This window comes from Chrysemys picta, chromosome 7 (assembly GCF_011386835.1).
Source record: "Chrysemys picta bellii isolate R12L10 chromosome 7, ASM1138683v2, whole genome shotgun sequence".
Classification (NCBI taxonomy): Eukaryota; Metazoa; Chordata; order Testudines; family Emydidae; genus Chrysemys; species Chrysemys picta.
The window spans coordinates 10,102,354-10,127,670 of NC_088797.1; the positions used below are offsets into that span (position 1 = coordinate 10,102,354).

Consider the following 25,317-nt stretch of genomic DNA (forward strand, 5'->3'; position numbering starts at 1 on the left):
CCATCTGGGTACCACTTATTTAAAGCTGGCAGTCTCTCTGTAATAGGCAAGCTGGCAATAAGTGGGAAGGGAATAAATTGCATCATTTAGTTAACATCCACTTGCTTTGCGGCTGTTAAAAACCCATGACTGAATAATAATTTGGTTATTTCTTTTGCCAGACAATGCTGTCAGCCAAATTGTACTACGCATGCTGCAAAAACATCAGCTTGCAAAATTTCCACTTTAAAAATAAATTAAAGAAATTTAGAATGTAATGTGAGCTTGAAGTTTCTCTAGTGTTGGTCATTCAAATGCAATCAAGTTTTTTTTTTTTATTATTTGCACTAACCAATGGTAGCTAAATCTAAAACAAAAAACCCCCACCTCTGTTAGCCACCCAGCCCAATCCATTTAATAGATCAAACAAACAATGACAACCTGTAATGAGGTGACAAACTATGGTCGGTTTATGGGAATGCTTGTTAGAGTTGAACATCTTTCAATTTCATGCTACTCACTGCCCTTCTCATCCTATGCTTTAATTCTTAGATTTTATCATTTCCTTCTGTCTAACACAACTGCTTTCACACACATGTATCAAAGAGAGTGGCTGAAACCGTAGACCACTGCAATAGAGTTAGAACGTATCCTTTGTAAAAACCAAAGCTTTTGAAGTGGGTTTCTCTTTGGGACTCTTTAGTTTTCAGTAAATTAAGTTACCAATAGTAATCAATTCCCTTCTCCTTCTCCCCTCCCTCCTAATTTCCTTAGAAATATAAGCAGTCTGTACACACATCTTGACACTAATCTTCTTCCAAGACTACGAGGAAAAGTCCACGCTGAGTCTGTTACACTTTTGTATTACAAAAATAACAAGGGTATGCATTATAAACTCAGAAGTAACATTTTCAGCTAGATTAATGACTAAGAAGAGCAAAGAATAGAGGCGGAGGGTCAGAGTTTACTGAACACAGACTACAGCTTCTTAGATTTCCGCAATGCCAGACTTATCCTTCCTTATTACATTTTGAAAGGACGCTCTGAACAGGGCTCAGAAATGGGGCTCTGAAGTAAGAAATAATTTAAGACAACTGATGGTAAATGGGAAACTTGAGTTCGTTAGTAATTTGCTCCAAGTATTCACAACACATGACAGCATCAGAAAGCCTTGGAGAGTGGGACATAAATGCAGTGCAGTCTGATATTTCTTGTAGCACATCTCTCAGTCAATGGCAGCCTCCAATGTGCACCTCAGGTGCAGCCCAGCACTGGAGAGGAATGGGGCACAGACTGGGGGAATCAGAAACTGGTGGTCCAGAATGACAGGGCAAGTGGAAAAAGCACAAATCTCCCTGTGACATACTGGGGTACAATCCACACTAGTGGGGGGGCAGTGTCACCCCAGCATGTAATCTTGACATTGTAGCCTCCAACCTGGACAGTTCACACACATGCACCAGCATACAGTTCACTCCCAGATGTGTTTGTGTAACAGCAGTCTGCCAGTCACACCGTTGGTTATACTGCAGGGTGACCCCCAACACACTCCCCGTCCAAGACTTTCCCCAGAAATGTACGTCTTCCATAGCCCAGTCCTCTCCTGGATAGTCCAAATATATTAAGTCTATTATTCCTTTAAAGGAACAACACACACTAGCTTGTTATTCTAAATAGAGTTACCCCGACACCTTGTTTTATCTAATCCAGTGTAACTACAAAGAGATTTTAAGTGAGTACAAGTACGAGACATAAAAAAGTCAGAAATGGTTACAAGAAAAATAAAGATAAAACATTTACTAACACCTAACTTAAACTATATTAGATTCAAGCAAAAATTCTCACCACATTTTTCCAGCAAGATTATTGACCAAACTCTTCGAGTCAGGACAAACCTCCCACCCCCCAGAGTCCAATGGCTATTTCTTTTGTCTTCTAAGGTACAGAGAATGCGAAAGGCACAGGAAAGAGATGGGGGACCCTTGGGGTGTTTGCCCCTCCTTTTTATAGTTGCAGTCCCCCTCTTGAAAAACTTTTCCAGCTGAGAACCAAGAGACAAAGAGTCTATGTGGAAGGATGTTCCCCGCTATTTTTCACAGCAGTTTGTGTTTCCTTTGTTTCCCTTCCTGCTTAATGACTCTGTTTACTGCTTAAATGCAAAGTAATGCAAGCACACATTCTTTTGTTTAGGACAGGCCAGTTGGCTGACTTCCGCTTGGGCATGGCTGTGGGGTTTGGATCATGTGTTAACATCGTACAGGGGAATCTTATCACTTCATATACAATGTTGTCACCTATATTTTATCAGGACAATACTAGCAAATTGTGAATTTTCACATGCTATCTTACAAGGCGTACCTTGCACAAAGATACAGGGTGTATTCCGTCACACTCCCCCAGACCCAACTTTTGCAACGGTCCTCTTTTGCAGAGCCTACCCTGCATGAACATTGAGACAGAAAGCCTAAAATGCAAATCATCCAGGCAGAAAGCAATGGAGAAGCCTATACGTGCTCTGATGCAAGCAGAACACAGAGGATTATGTGGTTACAACACTGGCAAGGGCTTTAATAACCTGGAAGTGACACAGGACAGTCAGCACTACAGGGAGACCTGCAGGATTAACTCTTTAAATGCTTTCTAACACAATACACACGGATTTTTCACTTTCAAGTGCATCAACTGTGTATTGTGCAATGACCTTTCCGCAAGCTTTTCCATCAACATCATCATGCAATTCTTGACATCACACCTCGGAGGCACTAGACTAGCACAGTGGGAGCATTGAGACTCTGCATTAACCTTAATGCATCCTGCACCCTACTGCAAGTAAATCAGTAGACAGCTCCATGCTCTCACAGGAGCAGCTCACATACACAAGGCTGCAGGTCACGCCACAACCCACTGTCTCAGAAGCGATCACAGGCCAACACACACACCCCTCACAACAGCAGCATGTAGCCTGATCACAAAAGAGCAGCAAAAAACATTTTAGCACCAGTGTGCTCAGTATTGTAGAATACACAAAAATAAAGACAGTCCCATCCCAAGGTCATAAAGCAGGGGGGGGGTGAGAGGGAGGGGAAGGAGGCAGGGCAGGTGAGAGAGGAAGATAAAATGGAAATAAAGAACAGAAACAGAGGACATGAAGAGAGGGGAGGAAAAAACTGTCAGAGGAAGGAGAGATGCCAGCGACTGTTCCAGGGCAGAGTGGCCAAGTGCCAATTCAGTGCAGAGAAAATGAAACTTAAGAGTCACTGCAGCATCCTTGGTAACAAATCCCAGCTTGCACAATATTTGAAGCTGTACCTGTATCTGGTCGGATAATTACAGTGCATTCTCAACCACTCTAATTGCGTGTAAGCCTAATACTCTTGATTGTTTCTATGGGGAGGAGACCCGAGACGTTCCATAACTTGACCAAATTATCCTTTGGAAAATATAGATTGCCTAAAGCGTTTGTACTCAGAAATGGTTTAAAATTCAGAACGCCAAAGTATCTCAGCATTTTTAATTGTAGGTACTGTATGCAAGACAATCACGCTCTTATCACTGTCACAGAAGTACTACATACTCTACAGTCATCCCTACGAGGACTACTGAAATAAACTCCACCCACCTCATCACCTGCTCCACAAACATTACCATCAACAACCTCAGCACAAACAGGTACAGGTTTGGTCCTGACAAAGACGACAACTAAGGAAAACGTGTTTGTTCATAGCAAATGTGTTCCTTCCTAGGATTATCAGATAGACTAGAAGTGCATTTCTTTCCTCGCACTGCATGTAGACGTTTAACTAACACACACCGAGTACTCATCATAAAGTATATTTTAAATGAATTAGTTATGACAGATGCTTCCAGAGTGCCAATGGAGGACATTTCAAATCCCAGTGTATAATTTTATAAGCATTGAGCAATTTCCAGTGGGCTTTTTCTTTTTTTAAAACCAGTGTTATACTTATTTAAAACCAAGTGGGAATCTACTGTTACCTCGAATTTTATATGCATTTAACAGAGACTAGAAAATGCTTTCTATTTTGTGAACGTCGTAGATTCTGGACTCTTTGGTCCAGGTTTCTCCAATTTCTTTGCTGTAATGCAAGGATTCTGGTTACTGGGTAAGTGAACATAAGATTTCCACTTTCCTCTTTATACTAAATAGATGCATTTCTCCCCACAGCATACCTCAAGCTCCTCTATATGCACAGTATAAACACATTCAGAGCATACAATGCACAGCTGAGCTCATGACACTGCCCATGTGACAGTGAGGGCAGGTCACTCAACCTCTTTGGAGAGCACTTCATGGATTGACTAGTCACCAAAGAGCACTTGAGAGCATCGTAAAACATCTCTCACTAAGATCACCTCTACATTATGCCTCAGTAGGCCCAGAAGCACAAGTTCTACTGTCACTAATGAATGGATCACTGGTGTAACAGCACTCTAAGCTGCCCACCAAGAAATCACTACCCTAAAACACTACAAGTGTTTTATGGAAGTAACAGATACTACAGAGAACTAGAATAAGCAAAGATCCCCACTACTGGTTTATTTTCAATATGGAATAGAATAATCCAATCCACTTTCAGTTTTGCATTTACCTCTACAATGGCAAAAATGTGATATCCAGAAATGAACAGCAAATGCAGACTCCATAACATTCCACTGTTAGATGTGGGAAATTACAAATCCTACAGCCAGATTCAGACAGAATATAAACACGTGCATCTCCACAAGCTGAAACTAGAATTAAATTTGGTGCCCTCCTTTTTATCTCAACTAGAATTTAAAAGTGTGTTGTTCGGAGGTGTTGGCTAGCATGTTCCAAAAAGTCTAGTGCAGACAAGACCATGTGTACTTTAAATGTGCTAAACTGAGACAAAGTTAAAGATTAACTCAGGTTCCTCTGAAAAATCCAGCTTAAGTGATTTAAAGCTGAAATTCTGATTCTAGTTCCCCTCTGTGCACATCACAAAACCACTATGCCTTAGTCCAAGGATATTGCGGGGCTTCATATCTTCCTCCGTATCTTCTGCACTAAATTTGCAATGGCTTGAGGTGGGGGGAGTGTTGGGTTTTTACTTGTTTGAACATTCACTCCGAATGCAGCTTTGGGTAATGGGAAAGTCTATATGCTGGTTTATTGGCTCTCTTGAATAAACTCTCAAGAAGGTGTAAAAAAAAAAAAAATCTGAATAAAACAAATTAGGTTTTGTTCAAATGCATTTTTACAACAGCACAAAGAACAAAAAGGCACATTAAAAAAAAAAAAAAGTAAATTATAGGACATCCCTAGTAGCTCGTGAGCCCTTGAGGCCGGTGGGGAGCCCCAACCCCCCAATCCCACAGGGGTGGCCAGCAACCAGGAGCCCAACCCCCCACACTAGGTGGCAGGGCAGCCCAGACCCCTCCCCCTGGGCCACAGCTGTGCGCTAACTGGGCCGCATGCGGGCCATGGGTTGAGAACCGCAGGTCTAAAGGTAAACTGTCTGTGACTCCATTATAAGACTATTGCAGTACTTTGGGAGTTCACATTTGGTACTGGGTGGGTGAAATCCAATTATATAACATACCACCAGTTTCGGGTGTCTGCCCTACTTTTGACAGTCTGCCCTGAGGTAGGCACTCACAGTCGTGAGCCACTCCAGGCAGTGTGACATCACCTAGGGACTAGATTTTCACCATCTAATTTACCCTACTTGTGAGCAACACAATAACAGGTCACTAGAATACAAAGGCTAAAAAAGTTACTGAGTCACAGACCAACCGCATCCGCTGGCTGATAGACTATGTTAAATTGATAGCAAAACAATACCTTTTGATTCATTTATATATATATTCTATTCATTGTTAACAGCTGACTGGTTTTCCAAGAGAAAGGGAAGCCTGAACAAATAAAACTCCTATTCAGCTTTACTTCGCATGAGAAGAAAAGCAAGGAAACATCAAGCCTATATACTATAGCTTTCCTGCACCACCTCACAAATGGTTTAGCTCTGTGCCAAGCTGCAGTATGACTTCACCACCTATAATCCCTATGACACGTGTGAATACCCACACTATGCCAGATTATCAGTAAAGTGATAACACTTGTATACTGTACCTGCTTGGCACAATTTGAATGAAGCTCCCACAGGACTGCTAGAGTTTCACTTCCTGTTAACACGCACCTGCACCAATTTCAAAAGCAATAAAAGCATCAATCATATTTAAAGCTTTACTCAAAAACCCAGTATAAGCCTGAGCAAACCTAACACTATGTTAACGACCATCCATGCTAGTCACTGAACACCTGGCATCTACGCTAGTCCTCATACAGGGCCAAGCAGAGACTGTTGTACACAAATACCAGAGGGCAGAGCAGGAGCAATAATTCTCCAGTTTCAATCATGTTCTCAATATTTCCAGCTTAGCTAATAGTAGATAATGTTTTCACCTCTCTTAGCCAAATTCTACATACAGCTTCTTATACACAAAATACACACTGAATAAAAGTGACAAAGCCAGAGCCTTATATGGTGTAAGTCAGAGTAACTCCCCTGAACTCAAGGGAGCCACATCCATTTACATCAACAGAGGATCTGGCCCTGTATTTCCATGCCAACTTCTCTTTTTATTTGAAAGTTAGACTAAGTAGTTAACAAGCTGCTCTATAGGTACATATGTAACTGTATGTGCTTATCATCCAGCTAAGGTTTTGAAGACTGCGGCAATTAGATACAGTCAGCCCTTGTCAAGAAGAGCCAATCTTCAGATCAGCTAACCACTTGCCGTTAAGGGGAAAGTAGTAGAATAATAATAAAAAAAAAAAAATCTGCAAGTGAAAAAAACAAAAATCATATTGATTTTGAGTCAATGCACACCAGTGACCTTAGCAACAGACAGAACTCCGTTAAGGAAACAATAAAAAGAGCCAGGCTTGCATTAGCTTTATAACCCTGATACAATCAACAGGTATTGCTAAGGGCAGAAGTATACTGCAGCAGCAAGCTTAAGAGAGAAGCTTTGGGAATACCTGTAAGGTTTGAAGGTGATGGGTCACGGACAACCGGGAGCCCGACCCCCCCGCACAAGGACGCACACATAAGGCCTGAAAGTTTAGTAGGGAACTCTTTAAAAACACGGCAGGTTCTCTTTTCCTTAGACCTGTCATTTAGCATTCCTAGAGGATCGCCAGGAGATAAAGGCCATCCACCTAAATGGTCTTTACTCTTCCCTTTTCACCCAACCCACCTGCTCCTTGGCCCCAGGACACACAGCTCCAGGAGCCAGACACAATTCCAACATTCCCTCCTCTCTCAAATACAGCTATTCCTGAAGCCCTCCTCTGAGAGGGGGGAGTTCACATTTGTGCTGGTTCCCTCTGGAGGTTTTGAAAAGGAAGAATCTAAAGGATCCCGCTGGCTCTCACCTCACCTCTCCTCCCACATACCCAGCTGGTATGCTGGGAGTGCTAGACAGAGCCTCTCCTCAACTCATGGAAACAGAGGGGATTACAGAGGTTGCAAACTGCTGAGTATTAAGGTCTTGGTTCTCTACAAAACCCAGAACACCATCTTCAAAGAGGATAAGAGATTTTATAAAAGTTAAAGTAACTGCAAGAAAACTAGGGAACTTTTCTCCCTGGATATAGATTACGAAACTCTTGGCATGCTATAGGCACTGTATGTACAGCCCATCTTAACACACTTCCTTCTCTGACCAACTTTTGCCCTCTTCTCCAATTGACTGACCATTAGGTCCACAGTTTAGCACAGCATGAGCCAGGCAGCGAGTAGCAAGGGCAGAAGATACAACATTGAGATTATCAAATGTAACGTGATGGTTTTAAAAATGGAGAGTTCTAAAAACTGAACATGAAACCATTTTGCTAAGGATCTAGGAAACTTATCAAGGCCTCACAGGAGTGCTTCTTATTACTCAGTTGTGCCAATTCCACCTACTGAATGGGTGGTTGGATCACCCTTATCTTACGGGCATAACCTTTATCTTTCAGTGCACTCATGAGAAAGTTAGTGTCAGGACACAGGACTGCAGGTCACTGGCCTGATGTCACGGATTTTTAAATCCCATACAGACAGTTTGTGGCATCTAGCTAATCACTGGTATGCTGGGAGTGCAATTTGTGCTCCAATTCCTGAAGCACTTGCCTCTGCAGCATGGGGCACGGGTCATTTGCTGGAAGAGTCTCTGCAGCTTGAAGTCTTTAAACCATGATTGGAGGACTTCAATGGCTCAGACACAGGTTTGATACAGGAGTGGGTGGGTGAGATTCTGTGGCCTGCGTTGTGCAGGAGGTCAGACTAGATGATCATAATGGTCCCTTCTGACCTTAAAGTCTATGATCCTGAGTACTCCATTCCCCCATCCCCACTCGGTCTGTACCATTGTGCAGATTGCTTAACATAACTAGTTCTTTGGGATGGGGCCTGCAGTCAAAATAGCAGAAAGAGCTCCCAGCACAGGCAGGTCCCCATAACCAGTGTAAGGTACCTGTGAAAAACAAACAAACAATAAACTTTATCTTTAGTTAGTGAGGGGAAGTGGAAGGACTTTGAACTTGAAGTTATGTTATGAGAGGAGGCATAGGTAGAAGGCAAGATGTGTTGGTTGGGAGGAGAGGGGGACACACAAGAAAAATCATCCTACCAGAAAATAAATATTTGAATGTGGTTAGAATAAAGTATTTTCAAGAGACTTCCAATACAAGATGACCACAGGCTGAAATGCCCTGAGATGCATGCAACTCCCGCTGAAGTCATTTGGAGCTGCCTGTATTATGCAAAGGCAGAATCTGGCCCATTATATTTAGGTACCGAGGGGGTTGCATTTCATGAGCTATGGGCCAAATCCTGAAGTCCTTTCTTAAATTGAGCAATTGCCTTGAATCAGTGGAAGATTTGATTGAGTTAAGGCAACAGGATTTGCTACAATACCTGGGCAGTTAGAGATGATGCAAAGATTGGCAAAATGGAAGGCACAATGAGTAAAGTGTACTGGACTTCCAATTCTGGAAACCTGAGATCAGACTCTGGGTTCGGACATGAATATGGATAGCGGTGGTCTGAGTTGTCCACATCACAAAGACACCCATTTGGCGCAATTGGCAATCTGTCCAAGTAAGACACTGGGCTGGAATATCAAGGTTATTGCAGATGAGAACTGAGGTATAGATAAAGAAAATTGAACAGAGGCTCCCACACTCCAACTGGCTCAAGCCAAAGCTATTCTCCTTCAGAAGCACAAATTCACAAGAGAAAAAAAAAAAAAAAGGATGAAGTCTTTAAGATCACACAATACTTTAGATAATGTTGAGACAGTTACATGGTGTTTCTCTATACAGTATTTGCTTTTTTAACCAAATCAGACTTTTTCCTAGTGTAAACTGCCTTGTATAAAGAGAGCCCTAATATCTTACTTGAACTGTGGTATGCTTATCTTACTGGATCGCTTCATACAATTTGGATCTCTTACTCCATGTTTTCTCTGTACCTTTGGCTGAATGTATGCTGTATATTTAATCTTAATTTTTCCCCTCCCACTTATATTATGACCCATGCATTGGTTTTGGGGAAGGGCCACTTGATGGGGCAACGTATATCTTCTATGATATGAAGTTCATAATAAAGAATGGAAGGGTCTGATTAGTATAAACTAAGAATCTACTGTTTGGCTCGGGTTTCATATATTTAACTTTTTGCGTGGCTCAATCAAACTAGATGCTTAAATAAAAAACACAGCCAAGCCAAGTAGCTGCACAAAAATACCCACTATCTAGCAATCACAGGCCGGTCAAGACAAACATTACTGGATGGCCAGAGCCAGTGGATTATGCTGAAACAAATGCATTTTATCTTTCCATTTAAATTACAAAAGATTATCATTTTACTCAGCAATGACCCTTATTAAATTGGAAACTCTGTACATCAGAATTAAATATGTTCTAGCTACTCAAATTGAAGTGCATTATTTATCACTAATATTTAATGACAAAAAACTGATAACTTTCACAGATTATACCACTGATTTCCTCTAGTCATGCATCATTGGTTCTGTTGGTCATTAGCATTATCACAGTGCATAAACTCTGGCTTATGCAGCAAGTTTGATAACAGAGCTAGAAGCCAGTATCTACTATTTTTCAGATTGTTCAGATTGACTAGTTTACACGGGTGAGAGAGTGAGTCTATCTATGATACTCCCTAAAAACCCTAGTTAATAAATTTCCATTTCCAATAATTTGCTTGTGCATGGCAAGAATTTATAAGCAAATGTAAAGCTGTCCAAAAAAACCTCAGTCAACCACTTAAACCGGCCAAGCACCCTTTTCTGGGAAGTGTGTATTCAAGCCAATCTTTAAAATAAATAGGATATCGAGTCTTCTCCAATTTGATTTTTAAATAGTAGAAATATGCTGAACTGATTTAATATTTTTAAGTTTACTTCACAGGTACTATATTGCATTTCAGCTTTTTTAAAAATAATTTTTAAGTGCTGTAGATACTGTTTTTACAGCAGTGAAAACAGAACAGATGTACAAGTGTGACGTAACGGCACAATTCAGACCAATGGGGGACTGAGTCACCCCTGCCCTGCAACCTTGGGTGCCTTGCAATGACTTGCTCTAGTAGCTCCCACCTGGGCTGCCCACAAACAGCCTGCCAGCATCCAAGCCACACCCTCAATGTCTACGTGTAACTGAAGCCTGCCAATTACACCCTGGCTCTCACTAGCCTTAGTTACACTGCAGGATGACCCCAACATATTCCCTGTCCCAGATCTTCTGCCAAAAATGTCTGTCCTGTACTGCCCAGGCCTGTCCTGGACAGTAGAAATATTTTAAGTCTGTTATTCCTCTAGGGGAATAATATGCCATTTTATTACCTTAAATAGAGTTACCCAGACAGTTCAACTTAAACTCACTGGATTAGAAACAACAATAGAAGTTGGTTTACTACAAAAAGAGATTTTAAGTGAATACAAGTAATGAGGCATAAAAGTAAAAAATCGTTAGAAGAAAAAGAGAGATAAAACACTTACTAATATCTACTTCAACTATCTTAGTTGCAAAGCAAACTCTCTCACCACATGCTCCAGCAGATTAGTGACCAAACTTTCAGGTCAGGATCCTCCCCCTCACCCCCCACCCCCACCCCGAGTCCAACGGCTGTTTTCCTTGTCTTCTTTGGTGCAATACCAGAGACAGAGAGGGAAAAAGAGGGAGTGTCTTGGTGTGTTTGCCCCTGCTTTTTAGTTCCAATCCCCCTCTTGAAAAAACATATCCAGCTGAAAACCAGGAGACAAACAGTCTACATGGAAGGATGTTCCCTGCTGTTTTTTTCACCTCTTTGAGCTTACTTTTTTCCCCTTCCTGCTCGAGGACTCTGTTTACTGCTTAAATGCAAATTAAGCAGAGCACACATTCCTTTGTTTAGGACAGACCCGTCTGCCAACTTCTGCTTGGGCAGGGCTTTGGAACATGTGTTAACATCATACAGGGGAATCTTATAACTTCACATTCAATGTTGCCACACATTTTATCAGGACAATGTTCACCACCAAATTTTGAATTTTCAAACACCGTACAAGGCATACCTTGTACAGAGATTATTACAATAGTGTGTAGGATGTGAATATAGGGATGGATTCCATCACAATAAGATACAACACCAACTGAAGTGTACTGAGGTGAATGTCTGAATCTCAACAAGATCCTGTTACTAAAATGAAGGATTTAAAAAACCAAAAATCAGTCCTGTGAAGGAAGATAACTGCTTTTTACAACAGATGCTCAAAAAAAAAAAAAAAAACCACACAAATGTATTACCTACAGTACAATTGTAAGTTATGTGATGGGGCAAGGCCAGATGGCTATAGTAAAGTAATGGGAGACAGATATATTAGCCACAGGCTAAACAAATCCCTGTTACCAGGATAAGCAAATGGCAGCTGCTCCAGTTCAATTAAGACACCTGGGGCCAATTAAGATCTTTCCAGAAGGCAGGGAGGACAGTTAGGTTGATTGGGACACCTGAAGCCAATCAGGGGCTGGCTGAAACTAGTTAAAAGTCTCCCAGTTAGGCAGGTGAGTGGGTGTGTGTCAGGAGCTGTAGGAGGAAGCTGTGCTGTTGGAGAGACTAAGCCATACAAACCCTGAGGTAAGGGTGAAATCGATCTTGAGGAAGTCGGGGCTGCTGTTGAGAAGTGGCCCAGGGAATTGTACCCATCCTGTTTCTAAAAAGTTAGCTACCATAGTTGATACTATTAGGGTCCCAAGGCTGGAGCCTGGAGTAGAGGGCGGCCCTGGGCTCCCCGTCTTTTCCCCCTGATTAATCACTGAGACCTGGGAGACAACAGAGACTGTGTAAGGGAGGATAGCGTCTCCTCACCTCCCTTGCTGGCTTATGATGAAAAGGGCTCAGTAGGCTGTGACCTTTGCCTTTAGCGAGAGAAGGGCTATGTGGAGGGTCACAGTGAGACTCTGAGGCTAGTGAAATCTACCAGGAAACATGGGACCCACAGAGACAAGGTCTGAGCTTTGTCACAGTTACCTATACTAACCATAACTGGGATGCATGCTTGTAACACATTCTTTGTTCAAAGCATTCTGAATCGCAAGTAATGATTTGTTAGAAAATACAGTTTACTTTTAAAATGTTTAAACACAACATCTGAGTACACTGTCAATGTTAATGAACGGGAGTATAGTTTATGACTGACAAATGAGATTTACCATGGACAATTTCAGAGAGCCTTATCCTGCCCCCATTTAAATCAATAGGGAGTTTTGCTTCAGTGGGAGCAGGACTGGGCCCTTGTCACAAGTATTTGGTTTTAGAAAAAGTAATTATGTTAATATCTTAATGCTACAAAACTTACTGGGCCAAATCCATTGCTGGCGTAATGCCAATGAAGTCAGAGTTCCACTGGGAGACATACAGACCAAGTACTTCTTTATAATCTGTAGTTTGTACTTGCATCAAGGCTGTTGGCCAAACTCTGCTCTCACGTAACTCAGAGTAGTGCAAGTGTTTTACATGGAGATCCTCTGGGCGTATGCCATTATAACTGGGAACAGAATCCAGCCCTGTCTCTGTATATCCCATGCACTGAAATGCACCTACTTACTAAGTTCACCCACTCTGTTATAAATCGACTGTATACTGACAAAGAGTTTGCATTACATTGTCTTAAGGTAAAAGAAAAGAAGCTGTCTCTTTTGGAAGAAGCGTAGTTATGGAAAAGAACGTACCAATACCAATGTAACTGCTGCTACTACATTATGTGATTTACCTGGCTCAAGGTGAACTCCAGCTGGTACGTTCAAATTTCAGTACCACTGTCCAGGGTGCAGTAACTCCCCACTTAACCTCCTCTCGCTTAACATTGTTTCGATCTTATGTCCCTGCTCAATTACAGAACATGCTCCATTTAAAGTTGTGCAATGCTTCGCTATAACGTCGTTTGGCTGCCTGATTTGTCCACAGCTGGGCAGCCCCCCATAGGCTCCCCTACGTGCCCCTCCCCCAGTGCCTCCCGCCTGCCGGCAGACCGCAGATCAGCGCCTTCCCCCTGCCTCCTGCCCGTGGCAATCAGCTGGCTTGCGGCATTCAGGAGGGGGGGAGGAGCGAGGACTCAGCCTGCAGGCGCCTCCTCCCTCCCCAACGACACAAGCCAGCTGATTGCCGTGGGTGGGAGGGAGGGAAGGAGCAAGGACACGGCATGAGGCGGGGAGGGAAGAAGAGGCAAGTCAAGGGTGGGAGTTTGGGGGGAGGGGGGGGTTGGGGGAAGGGGGGGTGTGGGCGGGCCAAAGGTTGAGCCCCCCGCCCTTAATGCTTGTAGAGTAGGGGAAGCTGCCACTGCGCAACGTGCTTCTCCTAGCCTACAGCACCTTCAGCCTCCTTACCTGCCTCACTGTCTCCAGTGCCAGTGGGCTGTGTGGGGTAAAGGGTGGGCACATCCCAACTACAGTACTGTACGGCAAACAACAAAATTTCCCTGGAACCTACTCCTCCCCCCCCCCCCCCCCATTCACATTCATTCTTATGGGGAAATTGGATTCACTTAACTGTTTCACTTAAAGTTGCATTTTTCAAGAACATAACTACAATGTTAAGTGAGGAGTTACTGTATTATAAATAGTTGTCATTATAAAAGAAACGATAGCAATCTGACAAACTAGTGCCACGCCCTGCACTCTGTACAGAGGTAACAGATCTCCTAGAGGACCCAATCCAGAGTAGAGGACATGTACTGGGTTACAAGGTACAGTACAGGAGCATAAATGCTCCCAACCACTGTGCCTCCTGAAAATGCAGCTTGCTTAGAGCCGGTCACGTTACAAAAAATAAAACAGAAGTTTTGATACACAAATGTAGTGAAGAATATTTTCACTATTTTCCCCATACACCAGTTTGGTCTTGATGAGTGATTCACCAATTTAGTAAGCTTACTGGCCATGCCAATGCCACACATCTGTTCCACCCCTACCTTGCTCTAGTCTAAATCACTGTAGAAACAGCTGATCTTGAGCATTACTCTACAGTCCACATGGTGCCCAGAGTCTCTCTGCACAGCTATCCCTCATCATGCATAGCATGTAAACTGCTTTTAAGAGGACTCCTGCACCAGAGGAAGGGTAGGATTTAGGCCACTGACTTCAGTGGAACTTCTGCCTGAGTACAGAGTGTGGGAATTGAGTCCTAAAAAACAAAATGAGTTGATTCTACAGTTAACAAGTTCATCTAACATTCAAAGAAGACAGAGCTCATGACTCACTATCAACCAGTTTACCTTTGTAACAAAGAAGCCATTATTTAAAAAAAGTGAAAATTAAGATTTTCAACTTCTTAATCCCAAACCAAGCACTCCGAAAATAAGGTCTGCAACACCACAGCTGACAAAAGCCAGAAAAATCTCTTCATTGCAGATTGTATTTTCTATTAGAATATCATATTTTAAATCTCAAAAACAGTTATTACTATGCCAGCAACATGGTAATAAGTAACTTTGAAGGCCTTCTCACTTGCCTAGAGTATGTATACACGCAGCCCCTCGGGCTTGCTATGTTTAGGTTAAGAAGCTTTTTAATGGCGGTGAAGACATTTGGGATCAGATTGGAGCCTGGGCTCTAGGACCCTGCGAGGGGGGAGGAGGCCCAGAGCTCAGGCCTGATCCTGACCATCTTCACAGCAATTAAACAGCCCCTTCACCTGAACCTCAGTCAGTTAGCACATGCCAGCCATGGGGTTTTAAATTGCAGCATAGAGATATCCTTAGTTACCCTCTGATAGTAGTAAAGTAAGTGGTAAACTTCCTAATGACAGTATTTAATTAATAAGATGCTTTTTAAAAAAAAAAAAAGCAATCGCTGCTTCCTAAAGATAGATCAGTTAATTACTTAATTCTTCTTAATGAAATGATTAACGTTCTTTCAACAAAGAAGGCAGAAATTTATTACACTGCAAGTTTCATTGAAAAAGCAGTGACATGAACACTGCTCCTCCTCTGCTCTGCTGCCTCCCCTCCCTTCATCAGTTCTAGTTTCCATTTTACGCAGCCTCGTAATTAGAACAGCGCTCGAACATCTTGACACAAATATCTGCATCGCTGTCTTCTTGTTGTGAAATAGAGTACTACGTTCCAGACATGCACAGCCTTGAGATCGAAAACAAAGAGGTAACCCAGCACTATGGGTCAGCTTGAATCTTGCCTCAGATCTGAATGAGGTATTAATTGTGATGCTCTTAAAAATAAATGTAAAAGGAGAAACGATGCTGTTATTCTGGAGCGAGTACTGAAGAACATGAATAACTTTTACAGCAAGTACTGGGTAAGACTACACTGAGCTTGTACAGAAATGAGGCGTGTATTTTAAAAGATTGTGAGGGAAGGGTGTTTTGGTCTCAGGATGGAATTTTCTAAAGCTTCTACAACGAGATTAGTGTCTAACTCTTAGGATATACCTAACACTGCAATTAAAAGCCTACAGCTGGCCCATGCCAGTGACTTAATCTAAGGGGCTGTGTAACTGCGAGATAGAAGGGTCCCAGAGCTCAGGCTGCCACCCAAGCCTGAATTTCTACACTGCAGCCCATGTCAGCTGGCATGGGCAAGCTGCAGGTGTCTAGTTGCTGTGTAGACATACCCTCTGGCACTGTTAAACTGCACCTTTTCAACAAGATAACGTGAAGCCCTCCCCCAACACTTATTGCATTGGAAAGTAGGTCTGGTTTGGTTTTGTTGAGAGGGAAGGGGATGCAGAAAAGGTTGATTTTCATAATTATCTGAAGCTCTGACCATGTAACCAAACCTCCTCACCATTTTATCTTTCTTTATCGCAATCTTTTTAATACAGACATGACATTCTACTTACTTTCACACTCTCTATTTCGTTCTTAAAAACACTTTGCCATCATTGGCTGTGCTATCTAAAGCAGTAATAATGCACGTCCAATCACATAAAACTACAGCGGGTTTCCCAAGATGCCTTGGGAAGTATGACTAGTTTACTGATGTGTTAATATGTTTAATCTACTAATTAATGAATAAACAGCTTGCATTACGAACCCGGGGGAGGGATACCAAGAAGAAAAATAGAGAGAGCCCAAGGAAAGACACTTGACCCTAATTGCTAGCAACAACATGACAAAACTAATTGGGAAGCACAGCTCAAACCAAGACACAACATGAAAGGAAATGTCTGGATTCTAGGGGCGAAACTAATAAGTATGTTAGTGGCTCCAAATCAACTTGCCCAATTATGCCACCTTTTGTTTAACTTTCTGTTTTAGCAGCAGAGAAGCAATGCCACCTGAGCATGGACTATCCCCTCAACCCACTGCCCAAACAAGACTGTTTGCCAAAAGAAAGCATTCACTCCTCACTCATCACACATCACGTCCATGAGTTAGGAGATGAGCCAGCCCACATGAAGTTCCAGAGTTTTTGAACAGACTATTCTATTCTAGTCCACATTTCTTTCCCCTCCCTCTTCATAGGTCTTAATCCTCCCTCCCATGACTCAGCTGCCAAGATCAAAGCACTTGCTCTGAGCCTGGGAGAGCAAGCAGTCTGCAGCTCAGACTTCCCTACCACTCTTTCTACCAGTCACCAACGCATGAGAAAGCAAGACTCATGCTGCATCCTCCCTATAGGGAGGATAGCATTACCTTGGCAACACTTACAGCCCCACAAAGCCTTATGGAGTGCAGGAGTTTCACCCAAACTCAGCTTTCCCACATGCTGGCACAGAGCACAGTACACAGGCACGATTCTCCTTTTGTTTACACCAGCATAGCCTGGACTTCGGTGGAATTACTCCTGATTTACAAGAGTGAGGGGACAATCAGGCTTGTGTATTTAAATACACAACACAAAATGGTTTCACATATTTTGTAAGAAACATTTTTCTTTCTGAAAAATTAAACCAACAATAGTAACAACAGCATTTACTGCAGTGCTGTGCTGTGCTCTGGGCCATTTCAATCCTAGTCAAAGACAGAAGAAAGTTGACTTAAATTATGCATCCATCACACCTTGAACACTAGGAAATATTATTCCATCGCATAAGATGTCTGTTTTAACAGAGTTTACATTTGAATTAACAGGCTAACTTATTGAGGAAATAGGCACTTGTAATAAAAAAAATAACAGTAACAAGTACTGTAGGGAAAGACTTAACAGTAAGCAATAACTTTATTCAAATGATCCTCAAGTATTTCTATTTATTCATATTCTTTTGATACCATTCCCACTGTACAAGGGAATGGGAAAGGCCTACAATTAGTTTTCCAAAGAGCATTTCCAGGAATATTGTAACACCAGACATAAGTAAATATTTCATGATATGGTTTCCATTTCAGTAGATCTGTCAAGATATTTACAGGGCTTGACAGTACTTCTATATTTAATTAAATTTTCACACTCATACTTTAATGTAATTTAAATAGATTATTAGTTGTCAGAATATAGAATAAATTTTGTTTACGATTTAGTTACTTTAAGTACTTACATTGAGGAAACTCATTTAACCCCATGACTGAGTAGCATTAAGTGTTGAGATGAGACTTCTAAAGAGCTTCTATTGCCCTTTGCACTCTTGCAATAATCTTAAATTACTACAACTTAATTGCAATTTCAAGGCACTAAAATCGAGGGTTTTTTTTTATTTGAATAGCATAAGGAGGGTCTGTGTGGGGGAGGGGGGAGGAAATCACTTAGTCCTACTCAGGTACTAAGTTCTTTCTGAACAGAAACTGGTTTTGGTCAGTCTTTTCTGTATTCTCAGTTGTTTATGGAACATTATCTTCATTTTCAGAATGGGACTGAATAAATAACTATCCAGCTTATTCACACAAACACCCTGTTATACATAATACTGTGCACTTCAGGTATATAGATTGGTGCCAGGAGACTAGAAAGACAAAACCCGAGAGTACACTTGTAGAGAAGTCTGCAAGCTAATTTTTTCTGTAATTAGGTAGGTTTAAGAAAAGAGTAAGAAAGAGAGGATGTTAAAGTACTCAAGACATTCCAATCAATGTGTCTGATCTAAAAATGAAGCAGCCCTTTACATCTTTGAACACCAAAAAATCTGAATCAATAAAAATATTGAAACTATATAAAGTTTGTATAATTAAGTCTTTCCTGATTACTGTATTGTTTGTTCCATCCTACTTCCTCTATACAGAATACTCAGTGACATCATCTTCTTACCTATTGTAGCTGCAATTACCAACACAGGAATAGCAATGGGAATCCAGCTATATAGTAGTTTATGAGATCAGTAGACTGTGAGCAAGTGCTTTAGTTAGGGCAAAAGAAAACAATTCTACAGACAGCCAATCTTGTTTAATTTCCTACCACAGTAAGACACATGAAAAGCATTCAGCTAACAAAACAATTCAAATAATCATTTAACTTCACTATGGCTAGGATCCAAATAAGCTCTTAAGCATGTGTATAACTTTAAGCATGTGACGTCAATAGGACCATTAGTGCTTAAGTTAAGCACAAGCTTGAGATTGAGTGCTTTGCTGGGTCAGGGTCTATGAGAATAGCTGCCTTTACTGCAAATATGCTGTAAGAGTCCAATGCAAAATGTCTACAAATTTGACCCACTCATTCAATGAGTGTCTTTGACTACTCATTTAATAAGTATTGTGACACATGTGGGAGATAGCAAGTTATTCATCTGAGACACTTGCAGTGCCAAGTCATAAATGGAATGAGCTGCAGTACAGACAGTGCAAGCCATACGTGTAGTTTTTCCATTTTTATTTTTATTTTTTTTGTTACTACCTTAATACTGAAACCAGTCATTATTTCCTTCAGGTTTTTATAAAATTTCCCTCCTTCCCCCCCCCCCCCCCCCAAAAAAAGAAAATCTCTCTTATGGAAGTGATTATGAGAGACAGTAAAGACTCTTTTGGGGGGTGGTTCTGATCTAATGCACATATATATTTAAATATTGACAATGTGCAAAATATGTATTCACCCATTCGCTAAGTTGCTTCTATAAGTGCCCAATCCTGTGCCCACTGAAGTCTGATCAAAGTTTTGCTATTGGATTTTTACTTCTGTGCAAACTTGATAGGCCCTTACATGACACTACAGTACAACATGCATTTAGAAAGGTAAGAAAAGGCCTAAACAAATGCAGTTCCTGTTCAAAGGAAACCAACTACCTGTGCAAATCTAGCTGCAGTTTTCTCCAGCTGCATAAAACATTTCAGCTCCGTCCCTTGAAGTTGCCATTAAACTGTAGTAATTTAAGATTATCATAAGAGCAAAGGGCAGTAGAAGCTCTTCGTGAGCCCTCTCACCACTTAATGCTACTCAGTCTTGGGGTTAAATGAGCTTCTTTAGTATAAGTACCTTAAACCAACTGAATCATAAACAAAATTTATACTATTTTCTGACAGCATATGATCTATTTCAATTTTATTAAAGCATCTCTGAGAAAATGTAGAAAGACAAAAGCACCATTGAAGTATAAATAACTGGACAGACTTGCTGAAATAACCATATTATAAATACAAATTCTACATGAATGCATGTTTTACAGTTTTACATATAAACACACACCAGAAAAATATTTCATGAAGAAACTGTCATCCAATTCAAACGATCAATATAAATAGTCATAAGAATATTAAATACTTAACTGTATTCCATGAAAAATGTTGCTGTTTACTACTAACCTTTTCCTTAATTTTTACAGTATCATGAAACAAAATGGATTTGAGAGGCTTACATGTTTATGGTATTCTCATAGTAATGTTAGTTCAAATTTAAGCTCTGTGAAACAGCGATCTTCCCTAATAAAATAGCATTGCACTACATTTGCAACACGACAGTGTTCAATGTACAATTCTTCACTTAACTCTTTTTTTTCCTTCTCTTACCAGTATAAAAACCAGCTTGGTTACTATTACTATTCCTGGTGGAACTGATTTAAGGAGAAAATATTTATAGCTATTAAACATTACATATTACCCAAAATGGCTTAATAGCATACATGTGTATGTTTAACATGCATACTTTAATTAGACAATAAAAAGTATATGCTATAAAAAACTACTGGCTTTGCAATAAGTTGTGCAGCATGGTGATGAAACCTTGGCTTATAAAAAAAAGTATAAAGTGCTTATTGTGTGTCTGTACTGCTAATTAAAGAAATACTTAAATGATACAGCTTTTTTTTTTTTAATTGTGCAATACATGTTCACTTGTTGTTTCCTGCATACATTAATATAGCAGCTTTTTACTTAATTTGAAAATCTCTATTTCCATTGTTTTAGGATATTTTATAGCAAGAAACTAGGTGGTGAATAACATTTGCAGAGTTTACACTGGAATACAGAATCCTACAAAAGGTTTAAAGGAATATAAATATCTAATTTGAGTTGATACTTTGGTTGTTTTACTTTGAGAAAACCATAATACGCTATGGTACTACTTTCTTTAAACAAAAGTATAGTAATTAAGTTTATATAAATTAGACTCAAAGGGACATGACACACACATTTTTGTAAAAATCAGGACATGGCCAAAATATGAAATCTCATAGTTTGATGCTATATTTAGAAAACTACCTTTTTGTTTTCTAAATTCCAAGAACTGAGTGAAACTAAAAATAAGGCAAAAAATAACAAAATTGTTCTAGTCCACATCAGAACACCTCTCTCTCTCTCTCTCTCTCTCACACACACACACACACACACACACAGCTTCCTGACAATTCAGAAATTCTAGAATTTCAGAGATAAACTTCATAAAACTTTAATTTTTTGCTAACATGTTAGTGAACTTCTATTTTGTTTATGCTACCTAGAATTGCAGAGAACTGTAAATCAACTTAAAACTGAATACAACAGTCCCAAAGACTGATTAATTAACTCGTTCTGCAAGTCAGAATCTGAAGAGGTAGAAAAACACTGAATTGAAATACTAGAAATAACTTTGAGAAAAAACATCTTTTGGTTTCAGAACAAAGATCAGCATTTGTAATGGTCCATTTCTGGGTAAGTGAACATATAACCTTGCTGCCTGATCGAATAGTCCAGAGCTTTCAGTGAGGCAGCTCCTGACAACAGCCCAGCAGCAGAGTTGTTTGATCTCTACTGCCTTCCTTAATCTGGGTTGTCAAGGTTCACTTGTTGGAGGCTGTTTACTTTACTTTTTTCAAAAAAGCGATTTTTTTTTCTCCTCTCTCTCATACAATGACTAATCCAAAGACTAAGGGGAAAGAATGCTGCCAATGCAAGATGTTAAAGCTACACTACCTTTTTGCAATGAGATTTTAGCCGACACCTTTTGAATGGTGACTAGTGGAGATTCCTCCCCCACCCATCACCCCCATTTCATTCTATATAATTGTGCAATAGTTCAAATAAAATTTGGGGCAGGAAGGGGGATTTAGAACAGAGAACTTGAAACCAAAAGTTCAAGTTTCCCCTCCTTCCCTGGAGCCCCTCAATCTAGGTTCAAAGATGCATAGTACACTTCCTCCTTGAGATCCACTTTGTTATTGTAGAACTCAAAATATTTGAAAACCTCTCATGCTTAACACGGAAGAAGAACACAGGATTTGCCTTCTCAATCAGATAAATTGTAAAATACTATTAAGTATTTCAAACATCTATTTCTGTCCTCCAATAAAATGAAACCAAAGACAACTACTACCTTAAGGAGTATGAGAAGTACATTTCTTGAAAGACATACTTACAAGTAATTATCTGCCTAGTTAAGAGAATGTAATTAGTTATACTGATGTTTTATAAGTCGGATAACCAAAGCAAATTCATAACAGAAAAAGCTAAATTTAAAACAAGTGTCATTTAAAGTTTTTTTTTTAAATGAGTATAATTATTCAATACTCAAGGATTCAGAATCATCTACTGTACAGACACACTGTGCAAATACTGTACACATTACTCATTCACAGAACAGTTACTAAAAGTGAAACCCTAAACTTCTGATAGGATAGGAGATCAAGCCAGAACTCTCCACAGAAGTAGAATTCAGAAGCACTTGTAGCCGTTAAATGAAATGCTTGGTGGGAGCATTATGTCTGACGAGTTGACACTGACAGTCATATTGTTTTTAAAAAGTGCCATTTTAAGAGTTTTTTTGGTTCACTGAAAGCAACAAATTGTAAGACCAATGCCTAGAATGAAGGCAGGCTAAAAATCAATACACTTTGTAATCAACCCAGCAACGGTATTTAAACACAATGAGTTGGAAATAATTAATAGTTATATGGGGGGGGGGGGAAGGAAGCATGTCACTGTATTTTATAGCAGCACACACACTGTTAGCTAAATTCTGATCCCATGTTTTCTTGTTAAAAAAGACAACTCCATGTTTAATACATCCTGCAGCATGTACTTTTCCCCCTTCGGTTTCACTGACCTGAAATAAACGTTTCAGCCTGTAGCTTTTGTAAACTAATCTGTACCCTTTATGATAGATGTTCCCCTGGTTTCTCTTTATTTGGGAGTTTGCTTTTGGAGTGGGGAAGTGTGTGTGTGTGTGGGGGGGGGGGGTGTCCTTTATATCCTTATATGTAAAAGCCTCCGCCGATTTCCCTATACTTACCGGGAGATAGCAGTGAGAGAGGCTCTGAGTGAATGATCGCCAGTACACAGCTCCTTAGCAAAGGCTGCTGCTGCTCCGGCAGGCAAAACTTGGGGCTCTACGGTCGAGAAGAAACCAGGGGTTCTTTCAACAAGTCTCCAGAAGGCAGGTTTGGTAAGGGGAGGAGGGGGGGGGGAATGTGCAGTGTTGAGGGGGAGGGGGAGAAAGAAGAGGAGCCGTGAAACACTTGCAAGAAACGGGATCAGGAAATAGATCTCAGGACTGAGTGGTAGTAACAGGATCTAAAAATCTCCCCTCATCGCCATTCAGCGGAGATCTGCGCTTGCAGAGTTGCACCAGGGGGCAAGTGGCAGGGCTGGGTCTGGAGTTGCAAATGTTTATTCAAACACTTCATCTCAGAAGAGAGGGAGGGAGGCTGGCAACGGAGCAGGCACCGAAGGCTGGGGACGATGCGCGGTGCTGGGCTCGGTGTGTGTGTGTGTTACACTGGCGGGGGTGCCCGGGAACGCCGGGCGCAGAGGCATCTGGGCTGAGTGCTCTGGAAGCGACAACAGGTGGTACTGGATGTGGAGGGGCGGGAGGCAGGACTTGCTCCAGCAGTGGCAGCAAGGCGGGGGGAGTGAGGGAAATCAAGGTCCCCGTTGCGCTGGGGGAAAGAGGACAGTCACTGGCCGCAACTTCTCCGCACGCTGCCTGCAACCGCGCCGCGTGTGCGCCCCTCCAGCCAGAGCCCCCAGCTCCGCGCGCGCAACCCCCGCGGGGCAGGGATCGCGCCCGCCGCCTTGCGGCAGCCCCGGCTCCCGGGAAAGCGCCGAGCCCAAGCCTGGGGACGCTCAGCGGCGCGGCCGGCCCCCTGCGTGCGCGTGGGCTGGGCTCGGGGCGGGGGTGTAACTGAGCGGGACCTTCCCACCCTTCCCTCCGCCCCACGTCTGGAGGGTCCCCGGGGGAGCCCGCGCGCTCCTCCCCGGGGCGCCACTCCGCGGGAGCGCACCGCGGCGTGACACCCGCGCGAGCGGCAGGCGAGCCCAGCCCCTGCGTGCGCGGAGGGGCGGGTGCGCCCAGGGCCCGTGCGCTGAAGTTCACGGGGAGGGGGCAGAAGATGGATAAAAAGTTTCCAAAGTGAGAGCAGAAGGGGGGGGAGGAGTTGGTTCCCCCCCCTCTCGCTCCCTTCAGCGCCAGGGGAACGGCGTGTCCTCCCCCCCCGGCAGCAGCTCCCCGTCCCGGCTCGCCGCGCTCCCGCAGCGGGGCGCTGCGCTGGGGGTGGCTGGTGGGGCTGCTCCGGCGGCAGTGGCCAGCGGCCAGCCCCAGAGGTGAAGGAGCCGCCGCCTCTCCCATTGCATCGGCTCTGATTTATGCAAACAGACCGGCGGCCAGCGCGCATCCCCCGCCAGCAGCCAGGGGGAGGGGGGCACGTGGAGGCTCGGCATGGGGGGGGATGGAAGGAGTTAGGGGGCTGGAGGAGGGGGGGGAAGAAAAGTGAAACAAACAAGAAGGCGCCTGAAAAGTGGAGGGGAAAAGCCGAAAAGCCAAACTCACCCGCTGGAGACGGCCTGTCGGTGCCCACTACGGGCTCCCCCAGCGCGGGTGAGTCTGCCTGCCCGTCCCTCCCTGTACTCTAGCCGGGCAAGCCCCATGCGCCGAGCCTGGGCAGCAGGCACAGCGTGCAACAGCCGCACAATAAATAACAATAGAGCCCTCCGCTCGGGACTAGCTTCCAGGGGAGCCCAGCGCCTGGCAGGGCCAGCCCCGCTCCCAGCCCCCGCCGCTCCCGGCTCGGCTCCAGGCGCCTTGCGCGGCCACTCTGGAGTTTGGCGAGAGGGAGGAAGAAGGAGGTAAAGCTGGGGGGGGGAGGAGAGAAATAACACCCCCGCGGAGGGAGATGTTGTTATTTTTTGCTGTTATGAGTCTCTGACGTCACATCCACCTGCTGGGTAAACAACAAGGCTCGGTGCAAAGAAAAACACACACACACAGCTCGCAGTTGCAAAAGAGGCAGAGGAGCCGGGGGGCGCAGCGCAGCCCAGCCAGGCGCGAGGGGGGAGACCCGGGGCACAAGGGCTGCGGTGGTGCCAATCGGCTAAAGGGGGAGACGGGGACACAACCGAGCTGGGGCAAAGGGGGACGCGGGTGGGGGGCTAGCGAGCGGGGCGAGCAAACTGTTGGCTGGGGCTTGTTCCCGTCCAGAGGCGAGAGCGAGGGGGAGATGGGTCGGGGTGCGGGAGAGAT

At 42.8% G+C, this 25,317-nt stretch overlaps 1 protein-coding gene across 37 annotated transcripts in view; it reads right to left on the reverse strand.

Moving 5' to 3' along the window:
- The window catches only part of FOXP1 (forkhead box P1), a 505,685-nt gene extending 480,791 nt beyond the window's left edge, over nucleotides 1-24,894 (reverse strand). For 17 of the 37 annotated variants that reach the window (XR_010589012.1, XM_042849940.2, XM_065550761.1 and 14 more), the window contains exons 1-2: nucleotides 24,628-24,770; nucleotides 23,092-23,188 (exon numbers count right to left, since the gene is read on the reverse strand). The gene's annotated coding sequence lies outside the window, so the exon portion shown is untranslated. Of the gene's footprint in view, nucleotides 1-23,091; nucleotides 23,189-24,627 lie in introns of all 37 variants that reach the window. The other 20 variants (XM_065550763.1, XM_065550750.1, XM_065550730.1 and 17 more) reach the window with 3 other exon arrangements.
- Nucleotides 24,895-25,317: the final 423 nt, after the last annotated feature.